Source organism: Lactuca virosa, chromosome 3 (genome assembly GCF_052849685.1).
Source record: "Lactuca virosa cultivar CGN04683 chromosome 3, Lactuca_virosa_CGN04683_v6, whole genome shotgun sequence".
Taxonomy (NCBI): domain Eukaryota; kingdom Viridiplantae; phylum Streptophyta; class Magnoliopsida; order Asterales; family Asteraceae; genus Lactuca; species Lactuca virosa.
This window is the reverse complement of record NC_136428.1, coordinates 8,457,653-8,470,172: the sequence shown is the minus strand read 5'-3', so window position 1 is coordinate 8,470,172 and position 12,520 is coordinate 8,457,653. Positions and strand designations below refer to the sequence as shown.

Sequence of the window (12,520 nt, the reverse complement as noted above, 5' to 3'; positions counted from 1 at the left end):
ATCATCCTCCCTACCACCTGAAATTACCACACCACAAGGCAGTCCCTTGTGGAACAAACCAGATCCGAATTTTTTGTCTTTTCCGAAAGTATCCCAATCTTTACCTTCTAACAGTCCTTTTAAAACATATTCCCCACCACCCTCAGTCAAATCTAAAACCACAAACTCTTGAGAAACCGAATATAAAGAATCCGACATGAAGGGAGACGAAGCAGAAAATACTATCAGAGAGTGGGCCACCCAAGAAGTCAATCAGCATCCCCTATGCATTACTTTTTTAGAAGCCCAGAACTTCAAACTCAAATATGGGCTGATACATCTTCTTCCCACATTCCGAAGTCTAGAAAACGAAGACCCACATAAATTCCTCAAGGAATTTCATGTGGTTTGTGCAGGAATGGACCTACATGCGATAACTGAAGACCAGATAAAGCTAAGGGCATTCCTATTTTCACTTCAAGATTAAGCAAGACAATGGCTACATGAACTCCCATCTGGTTCCATCACCACTTGGATAAAACTTGCGAATATGTTTTTAGAGAAATATTTTCCAGAAATGCGAGTTTCCAGTCTCAGAAGAGAAATCCTTGGTATCAAACAAGGAAAAAGAGAAGCTTTACATATTTACTGGGAGAGGTTCAAGAAGTCGTTGGTTCGGTGCCCACAACATGGGATCAGTGATTACCAACTCTATAATTATTTATGTGAAGTTCTCACACCCATGGAGAGGGCGTCTAATAAATGCGTCAAGTGGAGGTTCCTTAGGCGATATGACGCCAACTGAAATCCGAGAGATGATCGAGTAGTTGGAAATAGAGTCAAAACATTCCAGAAATGAAGGCGAGTGGTATCCACATCAGCCAAGGGGTGTCAAGGAAGTCAGCAATTCCCATCTGGAGTCTCAGATTTCTGAACTGACAAAAGTTGTTCTGCTCTTGACAAAGGAAAAAAATAGTTGCAAAGAAACCATGTGGGATCTGCTTGAAGACGGAACATCCAACATATATGTGTCCATTATTGCAAGAGGATAAAACTACAGTAAAAGTTATCGGAGGCTACCATAACAATTATCAGAATAATTTTCAGTAGAAACAACAATATCAGATGCCACCCGGATTCCATGAGCAGTGAAATTATCAACAGTCGGGCTTTTAGAAAAACTTTCAACAACAAAACTTTCAGAATCCAAATCAACATAATTTTTAGAATTCGAATTTTCAGAATCAGAACACACATCAGTAACCCAACAGTTCCATCGTGGCCTTAGAGTATATAGTGAAGAGTCTTGCCACAAGCACCCAAGCATTCCAGATAGAAACCGAAGCCAGTATCAAGAATGTGGAACAGAAGGTGTCTCACCTTGCCACTTCTATAGGTCGTTTGAAATCTCAAGGAAAGTTACCAGGCCACATTAAAAATAATCCAAAGCATAATGTTAGTGTTTTTTCCATGAGAAGTGGGAAAAGTTATGGAGATCTAGGCACATCTGAACCAGAAAAAGAAGTTGAAGAGAAATACGAAGAAGTTCTGGTAGAAGCAGAAGATGTAAAAGAAACAGAAAAAGAAGAGGAAGAATATGAAGAGGTGTTGGTTGAAGAAGAATCTGAAAAGCTCGAAGAAAAATAAACTCCAACACTAGTGAAGTCAAATCTGAAAGAATACAAGCCTTTACATCCATTCCCATCAAGACTAAAGAATACAAAGCACGAAAGAGAGGATGAGGACATCATGGAAATTTTTTCGTAAGGTTTAGGTAAATATTCCACTTTTAAATGTTATAAAACACATTCCTCGTTATGCCAAGTTTCTGAAAGATTTATGTATTTCTAAAAAAAATGAAATTTAATGAAACTATAAAAGCTGGCACAAATATTTCTTTAAATTTTCAAAAACGTTTGCCTCCAAAGTTCAAGGATCCGAGAATTTTCTCAGTTCCTTGTAAGTTGGCGAACCTTAATTTTTCAAATGTTATGCTTGAACTTGGAGCTTCGGTCAATTTCCTTCCATATTCTATTTTTGAAAAATAAAAAATGGGAACTTTATAGAAAACCGGGACAATTATCCAGTTGGTTGGCCACTCGATAGTACACCCAAAAGGTGTATTGGAGGATGTTCTTGTCCAAGTGGATAATCTTATTTTTCCCGCTGATTTTTATATTTTTGGACATGGGAAATTTGGACACTTCAGATACAAATTCTATCATTTTGGGAATGTCGTTTATGAAAACTGCAAAAACAAAAATACATGTTTTTAATGGCATGATTGCAATGGAGTTTGATGAGGAAATGGTTAACTTTAAAATTAATGATGTTATTTTTCCTTGTGATAATAATTCTGTAAATTATCTGGGTACCAACAGTTCTTTATCTCAGGGCTTCTGTGAGTTTTTTTAATGTTTCTGTGCAAAAAAAAAATTATAGACATAAATTTATTATACATATCAGAAGAGTTGTAAAATGGAAAGCTTGAGGAGGTGAAAGAGAAGCTCATTTTTGCTAAGGAAAAATCAGAGACGATTATGAAAGAAATGGTTTTGGAGAAAGAAAAAGAGGGAAAGGTGATTTCTGGTATAAATATGAAAAGAAAAGAATCTGAAAAATTCAAATAGGAGATTTCTATAAAGAAACAGAAGATCAGAAAGAGAAAGAAATCTGAAAATATGAAAGACTTATATGAATACAATCTGGAGTCTTTTCAGTTTGCTGAACAAGTTCCAGATCCACCCACCTTACTATATTTGAAGGGATCTGGAGTGATAAGGAAGATAGTTGAGCTTCAAAGAATTCCCAACCACACCAATTAGCAAATTTGGTTGGGCAAAGTCGAGCCAACGACTTTCAAAATGGGCGGCTTTCCGGAAGGCAACCCGATGAGTAGTTTTTTTTAATTTTTTTGTATGCTTTCACCAAAGAAATGGTCGCAGTTCCAAACAAGCTTGGGGAAATTAGAGGATCGGCAGAGTTGCTGATATTCGGATTTTTCGCCACATTCATCGTCAAAATTAGAATTTCTACAAACTTATCAGGTACATTCATTCCTTGCTACACCTTTTTTGCTTTTATATGCTTTATTGAGTTGTTCATTTCTCTCTGAGCATTGAGGATGATGCATCATTTTAAGCTTGGGGAGGGGGTTAGTGTGAAAATTAACAAATTAGTGTAAAAATTTGCAGTTCTTGTATAAAAATTCGAAAATCCAAAAAATATTTTACTTTTTTTTTGCATTCATAAAATATAGAAAAACCCAAAACGATGTTATTTCTAGTTGTTTTTATTTTTACATTCTGCATAAAAAATTTAAAAAATTAAAAATTTTACATGAGATGGGATATCTTTTTACATTCGATAGCTCTGATAAGATGAAGTGTAATAGTAACCGAAAATAACAGTCTCATTACAATCAATTTTTAAGAATTATCTTTTCAAGTGCTTTAAATGTTTTCGATATGAATCAACATAAGAGTCGGATAATTTTTACAATGGAAGTCTGGGATGGAAAACCGAACCGTGTTTTAGAAATATTTTCCTTAAATGCATTAAAAAGAACCTAGATTGGATAAACCTTATCTTTCCTTGGAGTACTGAAGCCTATAGTTTCTACGCCTTTTGAGTTTGGGAGGGAACTCTTGTTATACCCACAATTTATTATCATTTTTGAAGTATTGAAGATATGGTGGGCCTCAAAGTGAAATCAGCGCCCAGTCAATACATATGTTAGAAATGGTACATCAATAAACTTGAAGAAATCTACAATTCAATGTCAAATCCAAGTCGAAATCAAGAACCAAGCAAGTTAAATCTAAAGAGTTGATCAAGACAAAGAAAATGTGTGGTATAATGAGATTGATCCCTCGATAGTGGAATCATAGGGGTAAGCTTGGATTTTCTTTCCATAATCGAGCTTACCGCGTTTACTGGATGAGTTCGGGAAAAAAAAGGAGGGGTTGGCCAAGCTAAGTTTTTATAAACGAATTTTCGTGAAATTATTTTTAAAAATACACTGTTTTCACAAATTTAATTCGGCGTAAAAATTATTTGCTCAAGCTTGGTTTGACTTATTAAATATGAATTTTGAATATGCAATAAAGGTATTGAGACTGTTGTCTAGGTAGTGGTTTCATTAGAGCTTCCTCGTTGTGAAATCTGATCATGTGAACAAAAAAAGAGTGAAGTATTTTTATTTTCTTTTATTTTGTTCTAAATTCTTTTTAGTTCATCTACATCTTTCCATTTGTTTATAATGTTTTATCTTTTTCTTACTTGAGGGCAAGTAAGGTTAAAGCTTGGGGAGATTTGTTAGATGTTATTTTATGCATCTTTTAGGATAGTTTTTATTATAATTTAGCATCATATTTTGTACATTTGCATGTCATTTATTTAAATAATGTTTAGCTCGTGTCTTTTATCAGAATTTCCGTACTGCTAGCATTTTTGTGTCATTTTCAGATAGTTCGAGTGGAGCAGTACTTTAAGAGAAGTTGGATGCATATTTGGAACCTAAATGGAGTTGGAACTGAAGTAGGATGTTAAGGAATTCCTGGAATATGTTTTGGTCAAGAAACATTCGATCGGATTGATCATACGAAGATAGATTGCTACAATTTGAAGCTAAAGGATGTTGTTGGCAGCTTTGACCCCCTGTCAGTATTTTGACCATATCTCATGAACCATAACTACGATTGACGAGATACAAAATGTTCTGAAAAGTAGATACAATTTCGGACGACTTTGATGTTTGTGAAAAAGGCCAAATCTGCAATTACACATGACAAAAATGTGATCACATGTTTTTCTGCGATAGCATTTTTGCCACGAAGTTTCCCAGGGTCAGAATAAGTCATCTAGAAGTCATCTGAAGAAAAAAAAAACAATACCTGCGATTGCATAAATGGCCCAAAGTTCCATAAAGATCGAAAATAGCATCTTGCCTCATTTAGGGGCAAATCTGGAATAAATTCAAAAACCTGCGATCGCTTATAGTCAACATGCGATTGCATTTTTCGGTATCTTTCTTTGGAAGTTTCCGTCTCGCATATAATTACGACCCTCATTATCATATTCGGGGGTTAGACGATTCCAGACGACAAAATACCCTTCTGAAGACGATTTCTGAATACTTTCAGCGATTTATGAAGATCTGAAGACTGCAAATCATCGCATTCGTTTAGTTTATCTAGATTTATCAATAAATGTTTCTTTCTACTATTTTAGTTTCGTTTTTAACCATGTCTGGCTAAAACCTAATTTTCAATTCTATCTAGAATAGTACTTTTCATGTGATTAGTTTTCAGATCTGGTTTTGTTTTTGTGTTTCTATCTAGATTTTTCAGTTTTGAGCTTAAAGAACGTTTGATTTTAATTCTTGTTAGTCTAATCACCTAGCTAGGGTTTTATCATTCCAGTTAATCAGTTAATAGAATCTGTAATTATTCTTGTCAACTGGTAAAAAGTAACAAATATCAGATTGGTTCCGTGTTGGGATTTAACTCTGGTATAAACTGAAAAAATCATACCTTTACGCTTCCGAGCTTGTGAGAAGTATTGTGTAATGCTGGGAATTTTACACAGAACATAAAGTTGCGTTTCTGATTTAATTAAGAGCTTGTTTAATTGAACAATAAAAATTTATCGTTAATTCAAAGAGCTTGTTTTGATTAACTAATTTAGGTAAAAGAGATTATACTAGAGCTTGTTAGTTTATCTCAGTACCAGCTTAGATATAATGCAACTCAAATAACCAGATCTAAACTAATTGCATGATTAGGAAAGTCGCAGTGGAACTGAAATCGTTTTTCTTATTGATTTTTCTTTAATTTAATATCACTGCATTTTGTTTATTTTTGGTTTAATTCGAAACCCCCTTTTAATAATTTTTGTTTTGACTAGAATGTGTCTGATGCAAAAAGGCATTGACCGTTAGGTTGTGTCCCTGAGGATTCGACCCTGCTTTCATGTGCTATATTTTTAGTGCAACCAACAGTGATTATTTTATTTGTTTAAATCAGGTGCGACAACCCGTCTAACAGTATGGAAGGTATTATTGGGCATGTACTACTGAAAGTATAGAATCCGAACTCGAATCAAGGAAAGCCACAAAGATTTTAGGAAGCCTTCAGAATGAGGATTCTTTGTGTATATTTTCATAATTGTATGGTTGCTTTCAATAATGGTGATGAGTACTCACGGAGGAGGTTTTGGTTCTAGTTAAGGTGCATGCTCTGGTGTTGAGCCAACTGATGAGAGGATTCACGAGTTAGTATCATATGAGATCACTCACGATATTTTGGATACGACTCCTGTGATGTTTGGTACCATCAAGGAGGGGATCATGGAGTAGTTGGACGAGTGTCTTGGTGCTTTTCGTGCAGATATTGCGGCTGGTCAGATTAAGGCACAGACTCTATCTTGTCGGGATTTCAAGGCTTGCCGAGCCCCAGAGTCATTCAGGTAGAAGGACCCTATTGCTAGTGGGCAATGGATCATGAATCGCTGACATGGAGAATGCTTAGCGGACTAGTCTCTGTCAGGAGGTATTGAAGTTGGGATTTGCATCCTGACTTTCGAGGGATCGAGCCCGTTATTGGATTGTTGCTGAGGTCTCGTAGACCTTACAAGAGGAGTTACCTGGCATTATTGGACGTATCTATGACAGGTTGGTTGCCAAGTCTGAGGAGCAGATCACATCAGTCCAGTCAGCTGACATGATTGATAAGGTAACACAGGAGCGGGAGATTGAGCTGGGAAAGAGGAAGTGGACTCGTGACTCGACTCTACTAGCAACATCTAAGAAGCTTATTGTTGTCGTGCCAAGTATTGGAGACCTGAGGGACCATGACACTTATGTTAAGGGTGGAGGAACCTACGAGCCTATACCCCGCAAGTTCAGATGTGGCAGGTGTGGACAGAAAGGCCATGGTCACCAATATTGCATCCTGGAGGTAGAATTATATTCTCATTGTCATCATCTTAGTCATATTAGGGAAAATTGCCCAGGTTTGACGAAATGGGTGGCTCATACCCTATCATTCGTGGTTTTTCAGGAGGCGGAGTCAAGACCTCAAGACCTCGTGGGTATGTAACGTATTCATTTACTTCATGCTCTTAGTATTTACATTTATGATCATCTGATTGTGTGTAAGAAGTTATATTCGGTTTAGCTAAGTCTCCACCTAAGGATCGTATTTTCTTCTTTGATTGTCTAGTTATTATTGATCAAGAGTTTTTTCATATGCCACTTTTTCATATCAAGACTCATGTTAGAAGAGTATTTGGTTGAGCCGGTTATAGGCGTCAGTTCGGGAGGGGACAGTCAGCGATGGTGTGAACTATGGGTAGAAGCGACCTGGGTATCCTGCTTGGAGTATCGGCAGCCAGATGGATTTTGATGGCTTCATCACAATGGGTCGGGGAAATTTGCAGTGCGAGTACATTAATTGTTTTTGGAATTCAAGATGATTAATATCTTTCGTGGATGAGAGGTATAAGAGATTTTTCAGAACGCGTGTGCAAGGTGAGTTGTTGTCAACTTAATGCTTTCAGGGATGTTCATGTGGTTCTCGCATCGGAAGCTTCCAGGAAAATATTTTGGTGTAGTCGGTTATCCATGTTGAGACAACAAAGATAAAGTTCAGTGGTGCTTGTACTGCTCAAGTTGGATGTCAGTTATAGGGTTTGTTAGCTCGATTGGATCGATTGCTATCACTATTAGGGTAGGAACTGTCATGATCCATCAACTTCTGGGTGTGGGTGGTACATTTTTGTATGAGTTTGTTTAGTTGTTTTGACTGTTCAAAGGTGCTCGATTTGTATCAGTTGTCGATGCTTTGGGTTCAATCTTTTTTTGGTAAGTATAAAGTAGCAGACATTTGAGTTGCAGGTTAGGATATTAGAACAACTTTATTCAATTCATGGAGTTATGTCGATAAGTTGTGCTTATAAAGGATCTGTTTTGTTACTACAATCAAGATATTGTTTTGGTTTGATAAGGTTTATGGTTGGGTTGCTCATTGATATAGGTTGTGATCACAAGTTGGAATCTTGGAGTTCTATCTCTATGGATATTGGTCATATAGTAAAACCTTTTGGAAATTGTTCTAGGAATCCAGCCTCTCTCTTATGATCGGTAATGGCAGGATTGGGTGTCAAGGATCAAATGGGTGATGTTCTAGGCTGACTAGGAAGTTCGAATGGTTATGAAGACTGTTAGATTGTAGCTAAATCCAAGTAGAGTAGAAATGTTTGGGAATTAATTGAAATATTTCCAAGTGCATGTCTACATGGAACATCATAACCAAAAGCAAGTGTATAGCCAGTTCTGATTATGGTTTGAGCTGAGATTTATGCAAGGAGTAATGTTCATTGATCGGTTATAATTAAGGAGGCAAAGTCGGAAGGTTTAGACTATCTCGCCCAAGGAAGTGAAGCATCGGTAGTGGCGCATTAGGGGTATGTAACTAGGTTCGGGTTGAGGGTTATATTAGAACCTCTCTGCCTGTTCTTGTCCAAAAAAGGCTTTGGGGTTCGAGGCATGACCCGAACACCTGATTAGAGTTCAACAGGATGGGGAATTTATTTCATAATGACCTTTGGTTAGGTATTATTATAGGTAGTTGGCAAGGCTATGGGGTGGGCCCATCGTAGTTGTAGAAGTGTTGCAAGACTGCGGGGTAGTCGTAGCATTCACTAGGCTGATAGGCAATTGTGAAAGTGTTGTAAGATCTCTAGAATAATGATGCGTCCTTTCATATTTGTAGCAGGTCACTTCTCCATCGCATCTTCCTAAGTGCTTATTTTTGCACTTTTCGCACCACCTAGCATCACTGCTACCTCCAAACTTCTTATCATTGGGATTTGTTTTCGAGAATCTTCCTTTCTTATCAAACTTTGAAGATCCTTCAAGATTTCTTTTCTCTCATTTCTCATCCCTTTCCAGACTTTCTCCCTTATCTAGGTCTCAACATTCCTAGCTGCCTAGATAGCAGATTTCCTAGCTGCCTAGATAGCGTTTTTCAATGTGGTTGCTTGTTTGAGCATTAGACCAAAGTCCGCCAGTAGTCCATTAGAAAGCTTATTCACCTTGGAAAGCTCGATGGGAACTAGGTAAGGAACTAGCTTCATTTTCTCTGTAAAAGTTGCATCATACTCGATGATGGCTCTTGCCCTTGTTTAAGTTCTGGAATTCATTGTTGATCTCCATAAGGTCTTATTCAGTGAAATATTCTCTCTTCAACTTCACAAGGAATTCTTCCCACGACATCTTACCGACATCTCTTTATGCATGGTATCATCCAACAACTTCCACCATCTTAATACCTAAATCTTTAGTTGTCGAACTGCAAGGACAATCCTATGCTTGTTGTTGCAGTTACATCTCTTAAATACCATCTCCATCTCGTAGATCCAGTCCATAATCTCTACTGGCTTTGGGCTTCCAGAAAGGCTTGGTTGTTTGGCAGCCATAAAATCCTTGTATATGCATCCTTCTCCTTCAATCCCCACCTTAAGGTTATTCCTTCTAACCACTTGGGCTTCCAAACGACTCAGCCATAAGACAGGCACAGTAGGCTCTCTTCCAACTTCTTGAATGAGCTGTCTCATTTCTTCCCTCTGTTCTTCTAAAAGAATCCTAAGCATTACCATGGTGATAGGTTCATATACTAATACTGCTCCAGGTGCACGTTCGATTATAGAGGCTCAGGCTGTTGATTCCCGTTACTGATTCCTAATCCACTCCGAGTTCTCACCATGACGTTCTTGATACCAAAATGGCATTTAGCATACCAAGACGAGAATATAGATAGAGAAATTTTATACGCATAATTCTTCTTATCACTCCGAAAAGTTATATGTCAGTTCTAATACCATAATTAAATGTTTAGAAATCTGAATACATAAAATTTCCTAATTCTAGGCCGGTAATAAACCTTAAACTTATTCAGATAATAGAAATTTAGATAGGTGACCTAAGGTATGCTATAATTCAAAGCATTTAGCACATATAAGCAAATTAGGCATCTTATCCTAAAGTGAACTAGTGCTTGTGTTAATTCAGGTGCACTAGCTAGAATATAATAGACACACATCTCACAATCATCAGTTAGCATTCTAATTTTAAGTCTATAAATCCTCTAAATTTCTAGTTCGCTTAAACTAATGTTCTGATACCAACTGTGACATCCCCAAACTTAGGGTCGTTTTAAAATTTTATTTATGCTTATTTTAAAATAGAGTATTTAATTTGTTGCAGAATTGTTCCCAAAAATATCCTTGACATGATATAATATCAGATCAAGGCGTTTCAAATGAAATGCTTTTCATTGATTTATAAAAGTTTGGGATGTCATAACTGATACACAACATAAACATAAACGAAGACTTACAATGTCTCAATAATCTAACGGTCTATATCTCATTCAATCTCTCATTATGCATGTAACTTTATATTGCTTCCTGTGATACAAAGAAACTAAGTGGGTCAGGTTGGGAAACCTGGTAAGTACATAGGGTTTTCAACCCACAATAATATAGTTAATATGTTTAATTATCAAACAATTAACCTAATTACTCATCCCCATTTTATTATTCATTCTTCCCCATGGATTTATCCTAAGGGTCATCACCTACATCACATTTACCTATCATCTCCTACATCGTATTTCCTCATATGTTTGTTTCTAAGGACTTTTCCTGATCATCGCCTACATTGCATCGACAGTACTATTTTGAGGATTACTCCCCCAATATGTGTCCAGTAAGGGTTAGAGTATTATCACATGAATACATAGTTACTACATCGCCTGAACTTGTAATTCATCACCTATAGGTTATAATCCTGCCAGTGTTTCCACATAACTTGTTTAGATTAGTTAGTGGTCATCATTTATACTCTGGTAGATGACTATATCGCAACATCGCAAGTCAAGGTTAGGGAATCTCCTATTCATCTCATATTTATCATCACCTATTTATCATCACCTATCTATCATTTCTTATCTACCATCACATATTACTACCCAATACATATTTATAAGTGTATAATACTTATATGATTAAATCAGTTAAATATCATCTCATAATATCATATTTAATACATAGTATTCTCAGCACATATAATAAGCACATAAGCATGTATTTATCTAGACACTTCATATCTATGTGTAAGATGAAAGTAACTATGCACTCACTTGATGAAAATAGGTGACCGAAGATTTTGGCAGCACTTCACTTCGTACTTTGAAAAGACCTAGACGCATAGAGTATTAAGCCTTAGTCTAGATTCGTAATTCCGGTGACTATAAATTATAGTCTAGATTCCTCACTAATCCTAATGTCTACATCAAGATCTATCATGTAGGAATCAGCCAGGCAGGATAATTAGGAGACAGGACCATTTTGGCGTATAGCCTTTCTTAAATCCAACAACCAAACCAATGTGACCATTCTAGAAACCTCTCCTGCAACTAAATCAATCAGTACTATGACTTGGAATCACTGATAAATCTTATTTATAGGTTCTTAATAACGAATTATTACTATAAATACAAGTTACACTAAAAAGACTACAATGTAGCTTAACTTACAGAGGTTCTTCCTGACAAAATTTAGGAAATTATACCGACAGAGCTTTTACTCACTAGCTACTATGACTCCAGGGATCGCAGGGCTTCGCCGAAGGCTAAAACTATGAGAAAATGGGCTATAACTGAAGGAAATCAATAAAGAATGATACAAGAGGTGTGGAGGAATGAATGAACATAATGTTGCTATTTATAGGCATTTTTGGGGTGCACGACGTGCAAAAAGGGTGCATGTCGTGCATTTTAAGGCTACGTCTCCACAACCACTTTGTGTCACTTATAGGCTAGTTCTTTTGTATAAAATTCTTAAGACTCTTAAGCTTTATGCTCTTATCAAAATAAGAACATAACGAGAGAATAAGCAAGAGTGTGATCTTCACGCACGAACAAAAGATGAGAGAGTGAGGCACCCCCTTAGCATCTTACAGTTTTAGTGTATCTAAGAATCAACTAGTGAAAGCCTTCATAAAGTAGTTATTTTAAACACAAGTTCTTAACCATTTAATCCCTCTCATGTCACTAGACCACCATGTCCCCCATGCTTGTATGGTAAGATATTACTTTTCATTAAATTAACATGAAAGCCATACCATGTTTCTTCCTTTCTTAATTTCGAAAATCAAAGCTAGTAAGAAGATAAAACCCTTTATATTTTATAAACCAAATTTATAAAATATAAACTTTAACTTTTCGGTAAAAGACAAAAGAATTTACCTAGTCCAAAATGTGTGCATGACTTATTAATTCATACCATATGAATTATGTAATGTTGCTTGCTAATGAAAATTATTATTTCCTAGAAATATATAATTTCAAATTTAATTATAAGAGTTTATTGAATATTTATTAAAACCAATTTCTATTAAATATTTCATTATATCAGGTTGTTGTTAGTGTGACCCATTAGTATAATATGTTAAATAGCCATATCACTTTAATATGAT

General features: G+C 36.2%; 1 non-coding gene across 1 annotated transcript; it reads right to left on the bottom strand.

The window, feature by feature from the left end:
- Window positions 1-568: 568 nt before the first annotated feature.
- Window positions 569-675, bottom strand: LOC145168107 (small nucleolar RNA R71). Its single transcript, XR_013741694.1, has one exon. It is a non-coding gene; the product is annotated as a small nucleolar RNA R71 (small nucleolar RNA).
- Between the last annotated feature and the right edge of the window lie 11,845 nt (window positions 676-12,520).